At 36.8% G+C, this 16,693-nt stretch overlaps 1 long non-coding RNA gene across 7 annotated transcripts; it reads left to right on the forward strand.

The window, feature by feature from the left end:
* Positions 1-38: 38 nt before the first annotated feature.
* LOC144295289 (uncharacterized) lies at positions 39-15,225 on the forward strand. 7 transcript variants are annotated; one of them, XR_013362605.1, is made up of 5 exons: positions 39-173; positions 9,766-9,881; positions 12,211-12,418; positions 13,653-13,807; positions 15,005-15,225. It is a non-coding gene; the product is annotated as an uncharacterized LOC144295289 (long non-coding RNA). The 7 variants fall into 7 exon arrangements; XR_013362606.1 differs by having other exon boundaries at positions 12,296-12,418; XR_013362609.1 differs by having other exon boundaries at positions 12,306-12,418.
* Positions 15,226-16,693: the final 1,468 nt, after the last annotated feature.

Consider the following 16,693-nt stretch of genomic DNA (forward strand, 5'->3'; position numbering starts at 1 on the left):
GTGTGACCTAACAGACAGATTCCAGGAATGTAGCCAAGGTGACAAGCCAGCAGACAGTACAACTGGGAGAACAATCCAAAGGGGCTACACAGAGCTTCAATCCAGTTATAAAGCCTGTACAGTGCAGAGTCTGCAAACAACAGAAAATAAATCTGAGACTAAGGCCAAAAAAGGTGAGAGACTGGAAGAAAAGTGAGTCAGCCAGAACCGCAGGAAGAACTGAAGACCAGGCCTGGGAAAGACAGGAGCCAGGAGATTGCTGAACTCTGAGTAGCCTGTTTTAGGGCTCTGTCTTTGGAATGATTCAGCTGCCTCTGCCTTTAACCCTTGTGTGACTAACCTGGGATTCTCAAGAGAGTCTGAATGGCCCCAGCTGGGGCACACGACAAGTGGAGGAGTAGGTGAAGGGCACCCTGATGCACACGCCCACCAGGACCACAGAGATTGTGAGAAAGGGCCACTTAGCAACAGGAGGGTAGGGCGTGGCTCCCCGAGGAAGGGTGGGGTGGTTCTGGGCAAGACAAAGCAAAGCGATATTCAATTCAGGGCACAGCTGAATGACAAATAGAGGTGTCAAGGGCTTGAATGGAAGGGAGAGTGCAAGGCAGAAGGCCATTTGAGGCAAAAGTCATTCTACAGGTTCTTAGGGGCACAGAAGATCCCATGTGTGGACGCAGCAATGAGGGCACTGCTCAGACCCACAGAGTAGCCACGGGCGGGTAGGCGGCCTGCAAGAAGATGGCAGTGCCACTCCTCTGCCATTGAGGCTCAAAGCCATGGCGTCTATACTGAAAATCTGCACCCTAGATTCTTGGTGTCGAGTGATTATAACTTCAAACATTCTACTGCTCATTCCTTAAAAAAAGCTCAGTTGTTACTAAAACAGTATTGATGAAGGCCCCAAAGAACAGGCAATACATCCATTTGGTACTCTGAATGTTACACCTGTGGCAGATCATGTGGGAGATTGCTACATACCTGAGATGCTTTTCCTTTTTTTTTCACATTGCCAGTTTTATTAATTATACTTTGATATTATGCCTTCAGCTTTCATATTAGGATATTATTATTTAAAAAAAAGAAACAGCCTCATTAGTGTGGGTGGTAGTGAGGGCTTTGGTGACTAGATCATGCAGCATAGCCTGTAAGTAATCTCAAGGGAATTTTTCTTTCCATTTTTAGTATCAGTATCTCTACAAATGCTTTATTTTGTCCTAGTTATACTTTATCCCCTTACATAGGGTTTGGAAAACATTCTCCTTGGATTGTTTCAGGATATAAATAAATAGAAACTATTATTTTTCAATCTTTTTAGATCATATAATTGCTACTATGTTAACTATTTTGAAGGGTAATAAAACTCTGGAAGTTATCTAATTAATTATGAAGATAGAAAACTATGATATAAAAACCTCAGGGCAGTAATACAAAAAGAAGGAAAACTAAAGACCAGTCCCAATCCCAAATACAGATGCAAACATCTTGAGTAAAATGCCAGCAAGTTGAGTTTGACACAATGAAAAGAAAAAGAGTATACCATCATCTCATTAGTTTTATCAGGATGAAAGCATAGTTTAGTATTAAGAAATGTTTTAATAATAATCATACAGTCACATAAGTAAGTCCAATGACTGTATCCCAATATATGTTGAAATGTTAATCCTTAAAATTTCACACTCACTCTTGACTCATTAGAAATCTAGGTATAGGAAAATGGATGTTCAAAAATGCATTTATATCAAGCCAACAGCCATATTATTATTGGGGAAACACTTGAGGGGATCCCATTAAAATCAGGAATGAAATAAAGAGGCCCCTTATCATCAGCATCACTTACCTTGGCTTTACAAGCATTGGCTAATGGAATAAAAACATGAACCAAATATTTGAGAAATAATCACAGGAAAAAAGTAGAAGGAACTATTATTATATGTAGTTGTTAAGGCTTTATATGTATAAACAGAAAACAATTAAGAAAAATGGCTAAATATAGAGCCATAGCTACTCTATACATTGACATCAATCACTGTAAAGAATAATGGCAAAAGATCCTATTCACAAAAGCAAGAGGAGATATAAAATACACAAGTGTGAACTTGGCCAGAGAATTGTGGAAACTATATGAATAAAATCATAAAGTTTTGCTAAAATACTTAAAAGAAAAGTTGAATACAGGGAGATACATTCTTAGATGGAAAGCTGAATATTATAAGGTAATCTATTCTTCCAAAGCCAATTTACAGATTTAATAAAATACATAATGCTGAAGAAATTTTGGGGGATGTTATCAAAATAATTGTAAGTGTACCCAGAAAAATAAAAAGGTAAGGATTGCTTAGGTAGTTTTGGTAAAAGGACAATAATTAAGTACCCCTTCTCTAAACATAATAAGGTACAATAATTAACTCAGTTTGGCACTGGCATAGAATAGTTTGTAAAGCCAATGGAGTATCACAGATGACTAATATGGGCCTTAAGTGGTTTTAAAGAAATTACAAATAATACTACTATTATCAATTCTACTGATAGAATAGTTTGTGGACTGCGTGGTTCTGAAGCCTGTTGTAGAGACTCTGATGAAATAACAAGGGAATTTTTTAAAGTTAAAAATGGGGGCACCTACCTGCATAGCTCAGCCAGTTAAGCATCTGCCTTTGGCTCTAGTCATGATCACATGGTCCCGGGATTAAGTCCCACATCCTGCTTCTCCCTCTCCCTCTCTCACTGCTCGTGCTCTCTCTCACTCGTTCTCTCAAATAAATAAAAAGAAAATAATGAAGTTAAAAATGATACAAAATCAGAAAGAAAATTAGTGGGGCACCTGGGTGGCTCAGTTGGTTCAGTGACTGCCTTCTGCTCAGGTCATGATCTCAGGGTCCTGGGATTGAGTCCCACATCAGGCTCCCTGCTCATTGGAGTCTCCTTCTCTCTCTTCCTCTGCCCCTCTAATCCCAGTAGAGGGATTATATTGTATTTCTATTTTTAATTTTTTGAAGAATACCCATACTGTTATCCATAGTGGTTGCACCAGTTTGCATTCCCACCAAAAGTGCAAGAGAATTCCTTTTTCTCCACATCTTCACCAACGCTTGTTTCTTGTTTTTAATTTTAGTCATTCTGACACCTGTGAGGTGATATCTCATTGTGGCTTTGATTTGTTTCCCTGATGATGAGTGATGTTGATCAAGCATCTTTTCATTTGTCTGTTGGCCATCTGGATACCTTCTTCAGAGAAATGTTCATGTCTTCTGCCCATTTTTTAAACTGGATCATTTGTGGGTTTTTTTGTGAGTTATATAAGTTCTTTATATATTTTGTATACTAATCCTTTATCAAAAGACACATTGCAAATTCTTTCTCCCATTCCATAGGTTGCCTTCTAGTTTTGTTGATTGTTTTCTTTGCTGTGCAGAAGTATCTATTTTGATTTAGTGTCAGTAGTTTTTTGAGAAGGCTTATTCTTTGAACTTATTTTGGCTTTGATTTTATTTTCTTACCTTAAAAATAATGTTTATGTCATTAATTGTATTTTCAAATTGCTTTAAATTCTTAAAGAAAATAAATGTGATCTAAGTTAATTATTAAACAGTTTTCACTTAAGCGGCACCTGAGAGGCTCAGTCAGTAAGCAACCAACTCTTGGTTTTGTCTCATGTCATTATCTCAGGATTGTGACATAGAGTCCTGCCTCGGGCTCTGCATTCAGTGACAAGTCTGCTTGAGAGTCTTTCTCCCTCTGCTTCTCCCTCTTGCTCACACAACTCTCTCTCTAAAATAAATTAAAAAAAATTAAATACAAATAGTTTTCACTTAAGAATCTTCTGGTGATGAATATATATTGTTGCTTTAAATAGTATTTTATTGAATATTTATCAACTATTTGTAGTTCCACTTTGGCAGTTTCTGATTTATTTCCCTTGCCCATTTATTTCCTGAGGCTTATTTTTTCCTTGATAATTCGTAAGAGAGTTTTGTGTAGTAAGGCTATCAGTCTTTCTTGTAACTTATTGCAAGTAATTACTTTCTTTCCTTTTAAAAAAGATTTTATTTTATTTATTTGAGGTGGGGGTGGTAAGGAAGGAATCTTCAGTACATGACAAAAACTCTGACACTATTCCTACTATTTTTTTAAAGATTTTATTTATTTATTAGAGACACAGAGAGAGAGAGAGAGAGAGGCAGGCAGAGACACAGGCAGAGGGAGAAGCAGGCTCCCTGAAGGGAGCCGGACGTGGGGCTCGATTCCGGGTCTCCAGGATCAGGCCCTGGGCTGGAGGTGCGCTAAACCGCTGAGCCACCGGGGCTGCCTCCTACTATTTGATGCAGTAATCCCTTCTCAGACTCTTTCCTAAAGCGGAACTCTAAAAAACAGAAACTTTACCCACAAAGCTGTTCAATGCAGTATTATTTATAAACTATAAACAACCTAAATATCTAATGACAGAAGACTGGCTTAGCACACTCTGGTGTACCTTGTGTACTACATAGAGAATGACACGCACACAGAGAAATCATTACTTTATAGTAAGAAAAAACACATTATATAATATTGTATATACAGTTTGATCTCAACTGCAGGTACTCTATGTCTAATAGAATCACATGAAAGAAATATTTAAAATTTTCAAATTATTTTGTATTTTTCTGTACTTTTCATTTAAAAAGTAAGAGATATTTCTTTGTAATCAGAAAGAATAAATTGTAAAGTTCGTAGAAGACAGATGGCTTATTAAACAGATGTGAAGGATTGTGTTTTGTATACCCAACTCTATACCTGTCAATTTCCATGGGTGGGGAACTCATGGGACAAATGAGACAAATTCATAGGACAAATGTTCATTATAAGTCTTTGATTCTTAAGATTTCTGGCAGATGTTTGTTCCTTTGGACTAGAGTTTTGATGCAGGACACTTCAACACTCTATTTGTTAAAAAACAATATTCCGTTCACTATTTTTAGCCACAGGCTGTTAGGTAATGTATTCTAAGAAAATTTTACTAGGCAAGGGATATTTTAAAATCCATAAATGTTTTCATTTTTCTAAAGCTATATAGACTGAATATTCAGATCAGTATTTTGTTCTTCCTTGAGATCTTTTTTTTTTTATTCTATGCAATAATTCTGGGGGATCAAAGCATTCAGAGAACTTTGCTTCCAGTGAAGTTTAAAGTTTGTCATTATATTAGATCAATGAACATCAAAACCAATCTGTTGCATATCAAAGATAGTAATAAATTACAAGGTTTGTTTTCCTTTTTAAGTTTCTTTTAGATCTAACACGAGGAAAACGAAGAGGTGAAAATAGCTTTCAATGTTGTTCCTTTGATTATTCATATGTATATTATTCTTAGAGTTTTGTTGAGTTTCATCTTAAAATCACATTAACAACAGGAAAATATTAACAGTGAAATAGCATTCTGATGTTTTCAGAACATTGGTATTTAAGGAAGGAAATGTTAAGGAAGGGTTGTTCTCAACTCTCCGACTATCTTGATCCAGTTCTTGCCAAAATATAAACAAAATATAAACTGGGTTTCTGCCATGAGGAATCAGGGTAAAGAAGAGAGGGATGGGGGGTGGGGGGCTTCCTTGAGATGTGAATTGTAAACTCCTCATTGGCAGGAACACTTTCCTCCAGATTTGATCTGAGTGGGACCTAGCAAAATAGCCCACGAAGAGGAGCACTGGATATAGACTTTGGGGGATGATGATGGAGAAAATGACGTGCAATGTGCAAAACTAAAGCAGAGATCCTTAAACCAAGGGATTCACTCCAGGAAGAAACAGATGCTTACATAATAGGTGTAATGCACATATTGTTGATTTGTGTGTATGTGTGTGTGTTGTTTTGTTTTCAGCAAGATTCTATTTCAAGGAAAGCTTCTGAACCCTGGGAGGAGCCCTGCAGAAGGCATGGTCTTGCTCCATTTTATGTCCAGGGTCTGAGTGTGTCCATCTGCGTGTCTGCTTTGTGGCCAAAAAAGTCCACCCAATTCAAAAGAGATATTGTTTTGGTCTCTGTACCTCTGTAAGAGCATATTAGAGTTTATTTTTTATTTTTTTCTAAAGATTTTATTTATTTATGAGAGATACAGATAGAGGCAGAGATAGGCAGAGGGAAAGGTGGGGTCCCTCCAGGGAGCCCGATGCAGGAGCCCGAGATCCATGAGCTGAGGACCTAAGCCAAAGGCAGAGCTCAACCACTGAGCCACCTAGGCCTCTGGCTTATTAAGGTTTGATTAAAAGAAACTCCAATGACTTGACTGCCATGGTAGGAAATATAATGTTACTTTTGATACTTTTATCTTCAAATTGATATGATATGGTCCTAAATAAAAAGCTTTGTCTACATCTCAGTATTTTTTGCCAATTCACCAGAGTAAAGAACTATAAAGAAATAATAGAAATCAAACATAGGAAAATTATGTAGCTTTTTTTCCTCAGGTACAATAAAATCCCAATACCTAAATTCATATAACTATCCATCAGATCTCTCACTCCCTCCTTTTTTTTTGCATATTCTAAAAATTGTATCTAATTAAAAATCAGCTTTTATTAGGCAATGATGACAGCAGTTTTTATAAATATTTCAGAGACCACTAAGCTGCTAGCCTCAAGGATAAAGAAAACTCAGGAACATTTGAACTATTTCAGTTAAATATCCCTTCCTGATTTTGTATATTAAACAGTAAAAAAATGAACCAAAATGTACACAGCTCCCAGTAAGGAAAATAACACCTTTGCCTTATACTTGACATGAATATCATTCTGTAGATTACTTTGCCCTTTTTGCAATTCTCTTGATGTACATTTATTTCAAAATACCCATTTTAGAAATAAAGTTTGAAGGGAATGAACACAGTAACATACAGTTTAGGGGGTGGGTTTCTATGTCTGTATCTTATATAATTCTGCATATGGCAGGGCGTCAGTACATATCAACTGATAAGAATGATCATATATGATTCTCTATCCCCAAAATTAAAGTATAGGAAGGACAAGGGCTGGTCTATTATTCCACACATTTAGATGTAACTCTTACCCAGAATACAATTTGAGGTGGGCAGTAGGCAGTGTTTTATCACTGCATTTCTTACAGGACTATCTCCTGAACCAAACTAGGTTCCTTGCTGAAATAAATATGACAGATCTAGACTTCGAGAAATCATTAGAAAATAATATGGAGAATTGATTTTAGTTATTTGTGTCTGGTAATAGAAACAATAGAAAAATACTTGGTTAATAATAAAAAGCAGTGAAACCCAACATTCCATTCTTTAGCCGATGTCAGTATGATCACTTAGAAAACTTTGGAAATGATTTAATACATTCATACTCAGGCTTTCAAATTTTAATAGATGCACAAGATCATGGTAGACTACTATAAAAGAATATTATAGTAGAGTTTTACAAAATCTACATGTACTAATCTTAGCATTCTGAAGTTATCTTGAAGTATTCTTACTTGTATTTTAAACTCTGATTAGATTTGCTTTGTAATACTAATTTCAAATTTCAACTTCTAGTCACACGCGCATTATGAGGCAAATCATCTCCCAATTTATTCTGTTCTAAATTTAATTTTGCAATAATGAAAAAATAGAATGTTCAGTACTTGGAATATTCTCCGTCAGTTCTTAGGAAGTTCCCAGTCTGTGTCTATATTCTAATGAGCACTTTAAAGTGCGTCTTTGCCAACATTTATTACTCTTCACTCTAAGCTGCTGCTCCATAGAAATGAAAATTTAATCAGCTGTGATGGTTGGAACAAATAAGCCTGACTTGATTCTGGACTGGCTTTAGGTGTGTAGGTGGGACTGGACAGGAGACAGGTTGGAGTCGTCCTGGCAGTAGGCTACCCAAGTGTTGCAGAGCTTGGAATGATGTGGGGGAGGGGAGGTTTGGGAACCCCTGGAGAGGTCAAAGACCTAAAATGGGCTGCCCTGGGAACAAACGGGGCATAATTCCCACCTCCAACCCAGACTACACCTGAGTTATTCATAGTCACATCAACTGAAGTAGCTTAGGCAAAGAGACAGTTTCAGGACTCTCCTTGATACCTTCCCTCCTACCATAGCCAGTTTCTAGTCTGCATCTGCATTTCTGGCATTAATCCAGACATAATGCCTGACTCATAGGAGATTTATCAAATAAATGCACACAAGAGAAAAAAAATCAAATACATTGCAATGGTTCTTTTGTGTGGAACAAACTTGAGTCATACCTAAAAGAAATGTTCTCTCTAAAATAAAGATATGACCATTAAACACTCCTTATAAATACTTCTCAAGTCAAAGGATACAGCAAAAATAATTCCTCAATAATTCAAATTACTCATGAACATTTTAAAAAAACTTTTGTTTACCATAATTTTCCAAAATGGCTGTCGACTGTGATTAAAATTATTAAACTAGTTGGTGAGATTTTATTTAACCCAGATGAGTGATAATAGTAATTGCAGTCAGTCACACACATTGCTCTATACTTGACATCATTATAGTCCATAATACTTATAAAAACCCTAAGTAATAGGCACTACAGGGGAAGAAACTGAGTCTGAGAGGTTAAATAGCTTGTTCAAGGTCACATGTCTAGTTAGCAGCAGAACCAAAATTGAAACCTACTATATTGGGGGATCCCTGGGTGGCGCAGTGGTTTAGCGCCTGCCTTTGGCCCAGGGTGCGATCCTGGAGACCCGGGATCGAATCCCATGTTGGGCTCCCGGTGCATGGAGCCTGCTTCTCCCTCTGCCTGTGTCTCTGCCTCTCTCTCTCTCTCTCTCTCTCTCTCTCTGTGACTATCATAAATAAATAAAAATTTAAAAAAAAAAAAAAAAAAGAAACCTACTATATTTAGCATATGAGTGAAGGACTGCAGCTCTGGTCATACTATAAAGATAAATTTATATAAATATTCCTTCGGGCAGCCCAGGTGGCTCAGCGGTTTAGCCTTACCTTCAGCCCAGGGCCTGATCCTGGAGACCCGGGATCGAGTCCCACATTGGGCTCCCTGCATAGAGCCTGCTTCTCCCTCTGCCTGTGTCTGCTTCTCTCTCTCTCTCTCTCTCTCTCTCTCTGTGTGTCTCTCATGAATAAATAAATAAAATCTTTAAAAAAAATCCTTCTACTTTTTTTATAATTAATTATTATTAATAGTTTCTATTTCTACAGTACCTTAACTTGTATTATTACATTTGATCCTCACCACACCTTAAGAGATTTGTAGGACAGATGGTGGGATCTTCTTTTTGTGGACAAGGGAAATTGAAGCTCAGAAATTTTGACTTGCCAGAGTTATAAAGTTGGATCCACAGCATCCAGGTAATATTTCCATAACACAGACTGCCTTCTTGAAGCATCTCTCAAAATTGACAGAGAATGAATATTAAAGAAACACAACTGAATTGCCTAAGACATATTACAAAACAAAACAAACTACTCTGTAGATGTTTGCTAAAATGATAATTCTGGACCAGAACTGGAGATAGAAACCATTTCTTTTTGTATTATAAAAGAAAAAGCTATTATAAAATTATTTCCTGCAAAATGATTTTGGATAATGAAAATGCCACACTTGGTCTTTGACTAGAAGAGCCCAGATAGGAAGAGACCAACCATCATACACCAGCCATTAACTTTCTCCCAGTCCATAACTGAGGGCTGAATGGTATGTGACCTCTGAACCACAGAATCAAAATATCTGCTATTTTGATCTGATGGCTGGTACAGTCCAGACTAAAGCTATATTTTTCTCATTTCAATTCTAGAGACTGACATTGTTTCACAGAGCTTCTGTCAATCAGGAAGTTTTTTGAACAATGTGACATATACTCATGACCTGAAGTGTTGAGCTGAAAAGACAAATGACACCTGACAAAAAAAGGTCAGCTTTCTTTAGGCATGGATGCTTGTTAGAGATTTTAGAATCCACAATAGTTATCTGAAATTTTTTAGTGTTCCTTTGTTTTTTTGGCCCATGTTGAAAAATTAGGAATTATATTATCTTGTACAGCTACAGCCTTCAGCCTAAGCCAGCCTTATAATCACTAGAGTAGGATATGGAATATGTGGGAAGTCCAGACTCCTAAAATCTCTCCCCCATTAGTTAATAACAATGTCTGAAATTCCATTGAAATGTTTTCCTTTTCTGGGACTAATATTTAAAATTCTCATAATATTAAACACAATTATAATAGTTCAGTATGATATTAATATATAATACTATAATAGTATAGCATTATGTTATGTATAATATTTATAATAATACAAACCCTCCAAGAGAGGTTAATAAGCATTATTACACAAGCCAAAATTTACTTCTTATATTTTCTTTCTTTCTTTTTTTTTTTTTTTTACTTCTTATATTTTCTTTTAAAGTAATAGCTACTTTAGAATTGGACTCTATCGGAAAAAACACTGCAAATGGGAGAAACTGTAGGGACTGAGCTTTAGTAAGGACCCTCTTGAGGTAAAGACCAGCCTTGTTTGGAACTCTACTTAGTGTCCAAGACGTCAGCAGCACGATGTGCTGGATGCAGGTGACACTTGACCCGACCAGTGTCCTGGCCGTCACATGGGCTCACAAGGATAAAACACAACAGATATATATTCTTCCTAATACGGGGTCCCAAGTCCCTGGTAGCCATGGAACCAGGGCTTCAGAATCTTAGGAGGTTTTGATGACACACGGAGCCCATTATGCCATAGAGGTCAGCCTGAAACCTTCTGCAAGCGAGTCACTAGCCATTTAGAAGCTTGAACACTGCAGTACTTTCTTTATCTACCTTTCGGTGATAGTCTGTCCTTGGTAAGGACACAACAAACGAGAAAGGAGGAGAGTATTACTTATGCTCACAGTCCCTGAATATGTTTAAAGCTTTCACAAGCATGGTGATCTCAGAAATCACAAGGTACTTAATCAGTAATACAATTAAAATTGGATTTAATGTTTAAAAAAAAAGAATTTTAAAAATTTCTCAGATTTAACTGAAAGAAGATTAAATTTCCAAAAAAATCAAGCACTAAATGTTTGGGGTTTCCTTTTAGTTTTTAATGTGCCTCAAATGGCTATAAGACTTGATCTTGCAAGCCAAGATGCCATAGCAGGGAGAAAGCCTTGGCTGGCAGGACACCGGATTTAGCATCTACACTCCACAAACGGAACGGGTGGCCACCTTTCAGAGAAAACAAATTGTTCTATTTTGCTGGGAAAATAAAACGAAAGTTCCCATATTTTCTTTTCCTCATTTGTTTATATTTTCAATTACCAAAATTTTTTCCAATATAATAAACATCTTTATTGCAGATTGTGTGGATGATGTATACAACTGTGGATAAATCAAAAGGAAGAAAACCTTGCACATAGTCCCACCACCCAGAAACAACTGTTTATGTGCTATTTCGATATATTTCATTTGTCTTTTTGTATGAGGCCTAGATTTTTATAGATTTTTTGTTTTTAACATTTCTACATTTTTTCTCAATGATTTGTGAGATTATTTTATAAAAACTTATACTTTGTTATAGTTGCTGCAAATTTCCATTGTTTAATTTATCTTTGTGTTGATTATGCTTTTAATTTTTAAAAATACAAACATTTTAAGGTAGAAATTTGCAGGTAGAAAACGTATTTATATTTCACTCTGTGATCTGGCTTGTTTATTATTGTTTTTAATCCAGAGAAGTAGCAGGGAAGTATAGATGCTTTCTTCTCAGTGGCTTTTCCTTACAAAAGTACCTTATCAAAATTTGATAAGCAGGAAGAAAAACACTTTTTCTAAACTTATGATTCATCTTGGATTTACTACTTGGTACAATTCTGAATTATTAGAGATCACTTTTTTTGATGCTTTAGTTCTAGCGTATACAAATAAAAAGCCATCGATGAGAACAGGGTTTTCATACAAACAAAATTATTTATTTAATATTTTTTTTAAAAAAAGATTTTATTTATTTATTCATGAGAGACATACAGAGAGATGCAGAGACACAGGCAGAGGGAGAAGCAGGCTCCCTGTAGGGAGCCCAATGTGGGACTTGATGTGGGACTTGATCCGGGACTCCAGATCAGGCCCGGAGCTGAAGGCAAGGTGCCCAACCACTGAGCCACCCAGGCTTCCCATAAACAGATTTAAATGCCAGAGTTTTAAATGCCCTGGAAGGTTTTGATCAGGAACTAGGGGAGGAATACTAAGGTTGTAATTCCTTTATAGGGAAAAGAAAGAAGAGTATAGAAATGGATGAATGGCTAATGAACAAACAAGTGAAGGAACACTGCCTTATTTATGCAAATTTTAGTCTTCTCTAGTCCTCAGGGGTGAACTCTATTTTCATGTGGGACTTCAAGCCTCTCACTGTGGAGATCCCCAGGAGTTTTCTACAGTCTCTCTTCTGCTTGTGAATGAAGTCTGCCTGCTAGATGTATGTACTCCTTCTCCCGAATCTCTAGCTTCAAAGGTCCATGTATTTAATCATGGAAGAAAAGGGAAATCACATCTTTGCCCTGTGTTAAGACCAAAGAAATAACACTTACAGCATGTCATCAACTCTAAACATTTTAATGAATATTAACTGAATAAGTTGGGTAGCATTTAACCAATGTCTATGATATGAGTGATGGCTCTTACAAACAAAGCAAATACTAATCGATTGCTTACTATGTGTCAGGCATTATTTCAATGCCTTACATATATTAATTCCTATGATGATGACTCAATGAGTTTGATACCATTACTGGCCACATTTTGCAGACAAGGAAACCAAAGTTTAGATAAATGGCTCAAGGTTACACAGTTAATAAATGGTGGAATTAGCCAGAATTCAACACGAGCTGTCTGTTCCTGAGTTTCTGCTCTTTATGGTATGATGTCTTGTTTTGCCTAAAAAAGCTGTTCTGCCTTGAATAAAAGCAATAATACCACTAAAGCCATGTAACATGACTATTGAGGCCTTTGTTACAAAATAAACATGAAAATTAAGCAAAATAAATGTACAGTGAAAGCTGCTACTTATTGAAACACCAGCTTCCTCTGGTACTCCTGGGAAAGTATCTAATACAGAAAAACACACACACACAAACAAACCACCAGAAAACAAAGACAATCCCCCCAAACCAATAACCCCAAAACAAAAAATAAAACAATTTGTTTCCCCTTATTCTTCCTGACTTTCACCCAGAGTGACATTATTTGTGTAATTACCACATGTTAAATAGAATCCTAGCAACTTAGAATTAAGGTTATCTAGTCCTACCTGCCTCCCACCCACTACAGAAATTCTTTTACGGTAGTACTGCTAACAATCATTCAGCCCTTGATGGAATACCCACATTGACATAGCTCACCAATTAGTAAGATGGCCTCTTAGGTGGTAGTCTTCTTACCTAAAGATAGAATTTGCCTATTTATAAAGGTCATTTATATGTTAAACAAATGTTTGTTGAACCCCTCCGCTATCTGATTCCAACATGAAACCAGCTCTGGGAATACACCAGGGACTGAGATACACACCTTACTTTCAAGGAACTTGCTGTCTACTACAATCTTTTTAAGTTAGAATTTTGCTTGCAATGATAGCATACCTATCAACATATATAATAAACATAACTCTTTTTTTCTTATCAATCACATGCAAGTCCCATAAATTGTTTTTACAGCGATCAACTAAATGTGTTGGTCCCACATTGTGAATAATCGATACGCCATCAACAGCAGAATGGATGGACACAAGGTAGTCTGTTCACTCTATGGATATGCTGTAGAGATACTCTCTCTATATGCCTTAGAGCAATCACATGGATGAATCTCACAGGTAAAAGCAGCCCGACAAGAAAAAGTATATACTACAGGATTCTATTTATAATTATGTAAAGTTCAAATCAGTTAAAATTAATCACTATTATTAGAAGTCAGATTGTGGTTACCCTTGGAGGATAGTGATGGGGAGAGACATGAGAGGTCTTCTGGGCTGCTGGGGAGGTTCCGTTTCTTAACCTGGATACTGGCTACTCGGATGTGTTTACTTTGTGAGAATTCATCCAGCTGTACAATCAAGATTTTTGTACTTCTCTATATGTATATTACACTGCAATCAAAAATACAAAGAAAAAAATCCACACAAAGAAAACCATTATCAGAAACATTAGAAAAAAACTCCATCAGATTTAAGAAGAACATGAGTCAGATATTGGAAAAAATTCAGTTCACATCCTTCAGTGGAATGCATATAAGCACTCAGTTTAGAAGATGGAAGAGAGCCAAAGCATTACCGTTAATAAATATGTCCTGCAAAAAAAATAGCCCCAATTTCTGTAATGGGAAAAGCCACTGGCAGAACACTGCAACATAAAATGAATGAACAAAGACGGTCACATTCAGACCTTTCCAAGATTCTGAGGACTTAAGTTGGCAAGAGGCCATCTGAGATAGTACCACTGGGGGAGCCGGGGGTCTGGCTGCCTCTTCTGGAAAGGTCTTTCTGACTCAAAGCCACAGATTTGGTTTATGTTTTGTTTGTTTGTTTGTTTGTTTTTTGTTTTTTAACATGTTGACTTGGCAGCTTCTTTCCTTATTATGAGAGACCTTTTTTTTTTTTGGTCTTTGCATTTTATTCTAATGCTGAGTGCAAGTTGGCTTTTAGAAAACAAGTTTTCATTTAGTAGGAAAACCTTTTGAGTTTTATATTTGAGATAGCAAAAACCTTCAGTCACATGGATTTGCGCTAAATAGCCAACTGAAATAGATATATACTCATGTATTTGGAGTTCCGTCAATGATCATCTTCTCCCCTCTTCTTTCTGCTTATCTTTTAAGATCCATCTCAAATGCTACCTCCTCCCTGAAGCCTTCTGCAAAGTCCTCCAGAATTTACTGCTTTCTCATTTTCTTCCATTGAACTATGTTAGCATTTCTAAAGGGAGATAACATAGTATAGTGGTATGGTGGCCTTTGGATTATTAAGATCAAAGTTTCCTAATTTCTCTGAGTTCAGATTTTCTTATTTTTCCAGGACTGGGTTATCTTGATGATCAAGAGCATCTGTAACATATCTGGGATATAGAAGAAATCCAAAAGAAGATGCTCCGTTTCCCCTCACTCTGCTCTTTTTGTCTCTGCTAGCTTGTATCACCTATCACAGCATAAGCTCTATACACTCATTGTTGGTTTTGTTCAGTGATGAATTCCAAATGCCTAAAATAAATGCCCGCAACACTGTAAATACTCCAAAAATATTTGGGGAATGAATGAATGAATGAATGAATTTCTCTTCAATACCCCTACTGTCCCACCCAGGAAGCCTGGTAGATTTATTATCCATCTCTTGGTTTAAGTTTTTTAAGGGCAGGGATCCTCTTCCATGCAGCTTCTTCTAGCCTCCACAGAACATGACACAGTGATTTGTAAACAGGATAAGCCTATTGAGAAGTCAACAGCAAGCTACCATAGAATTATCACTCACAGGTAGAAACAATATAAAGTAGATTTAAACAATAAAGGGTAAAAAAGCCTTGACATTTACAGCACAAAAGAGTATCAACATCTTAGCCTAAGCAGCATTCTGGATCATAATAGATTATGTGTTGTTTGGTTTGAGATTGCACACAACCCACTCAGTACACATCAGTATAGAAATGTGAGAGAAGACATAAAAATCAATGTCAGAAGAGGGAACTGCTTAGTGTTCTTAAATGAACCCTTCTTATTCTTTGTTTGCTTATTTAATACTACAGAAGAAGTAAAATGGCCTGAAGATATATATAAAGAAATGAAACAAAATGCTTGGACAATGTACTGGAAAGTATAAAAATAAATAACTAAAGTGACTATACTCTGTGGTATTTTGGCTAACACTAAATGAAGTTTTACAGTAAAATTAATCTAATTCTGTTTCATTTAGAATATGAAATATACAGGATCCCTGGGTGGCTCAGCAGTTTAGCACCTGCCTTTGGCCCAGGGTGTGATCCTGGGGACCTGGGATCGAGTCCCTCATCAGGCTCCCTGCATGGAGCCTGCTTCTCCCTCTGCCTGTGTCTCTGCCTCTCTCTTTCTCTGTATCTGTCATGAATAAATAAATAAAATCTTTAAAAAAAGAATATGAAATATGCATTGGCTTATGTACGAGAGTGGGATGGGGTTTGAAGACTGTTACAAAGCAGAAAGAAGTATATTCTAGGCTCTCCTGAATTCTAGAAGTAGATGGTAGAGTGGTTGTTGTTAATTATCTGGGCTTTGAAATCCTGCAATCAAACCTCAATCTGGGTTCCTTCACTTGCTAGCTTTGAGTGATTTTTCCAACTTAATTGAGCTCCATGACAGCTAAATTTCTCCAGAGCAAGTGATGAGAAAGATGGAAACTGCAATTTTTAAAATCTTACTCTCCAAAGTGACATGCCAAGTTCTTCTTGCCATATGTTATTGGCCATACAGACCAGTCTTAGTACAATATAGGAAGACTACACAAGAATATAAACACCGGCAGGTAGGGTTCCTCTTGGAGGCTGGCTACTGTAAATGGCCAAAACAGCTGGGGGCTCTGTGGGTATCTGTCTCCAAGTGGACCTTCCACGTAACTAGCTTAGGCTTCCTTATTGCATGGAAGTCTCAAGGTGACAGGTTTCCAACAACATGATTTGTCTTGCCCAGAATGAACATTCTAAGGTAAGCTATGGAAGCTGCCAATATTCCTAAGGCCTGG

The sequence above is a fragment of the Canis aureus genome, chromosome 2 (genome assembly GCF_053574225.1).
Source record: "Canis aureus isolate CA01 chromosome 2, VMU_Caureus_v.1.0, whole genome shotgun sequence".
NCBI classification, from domain to species: domain Eukaryota; kingdom Metazoa; phylum Chordata; class Mammalia; order Carnivora; family Canidae; genus Canis; species Canis aureus.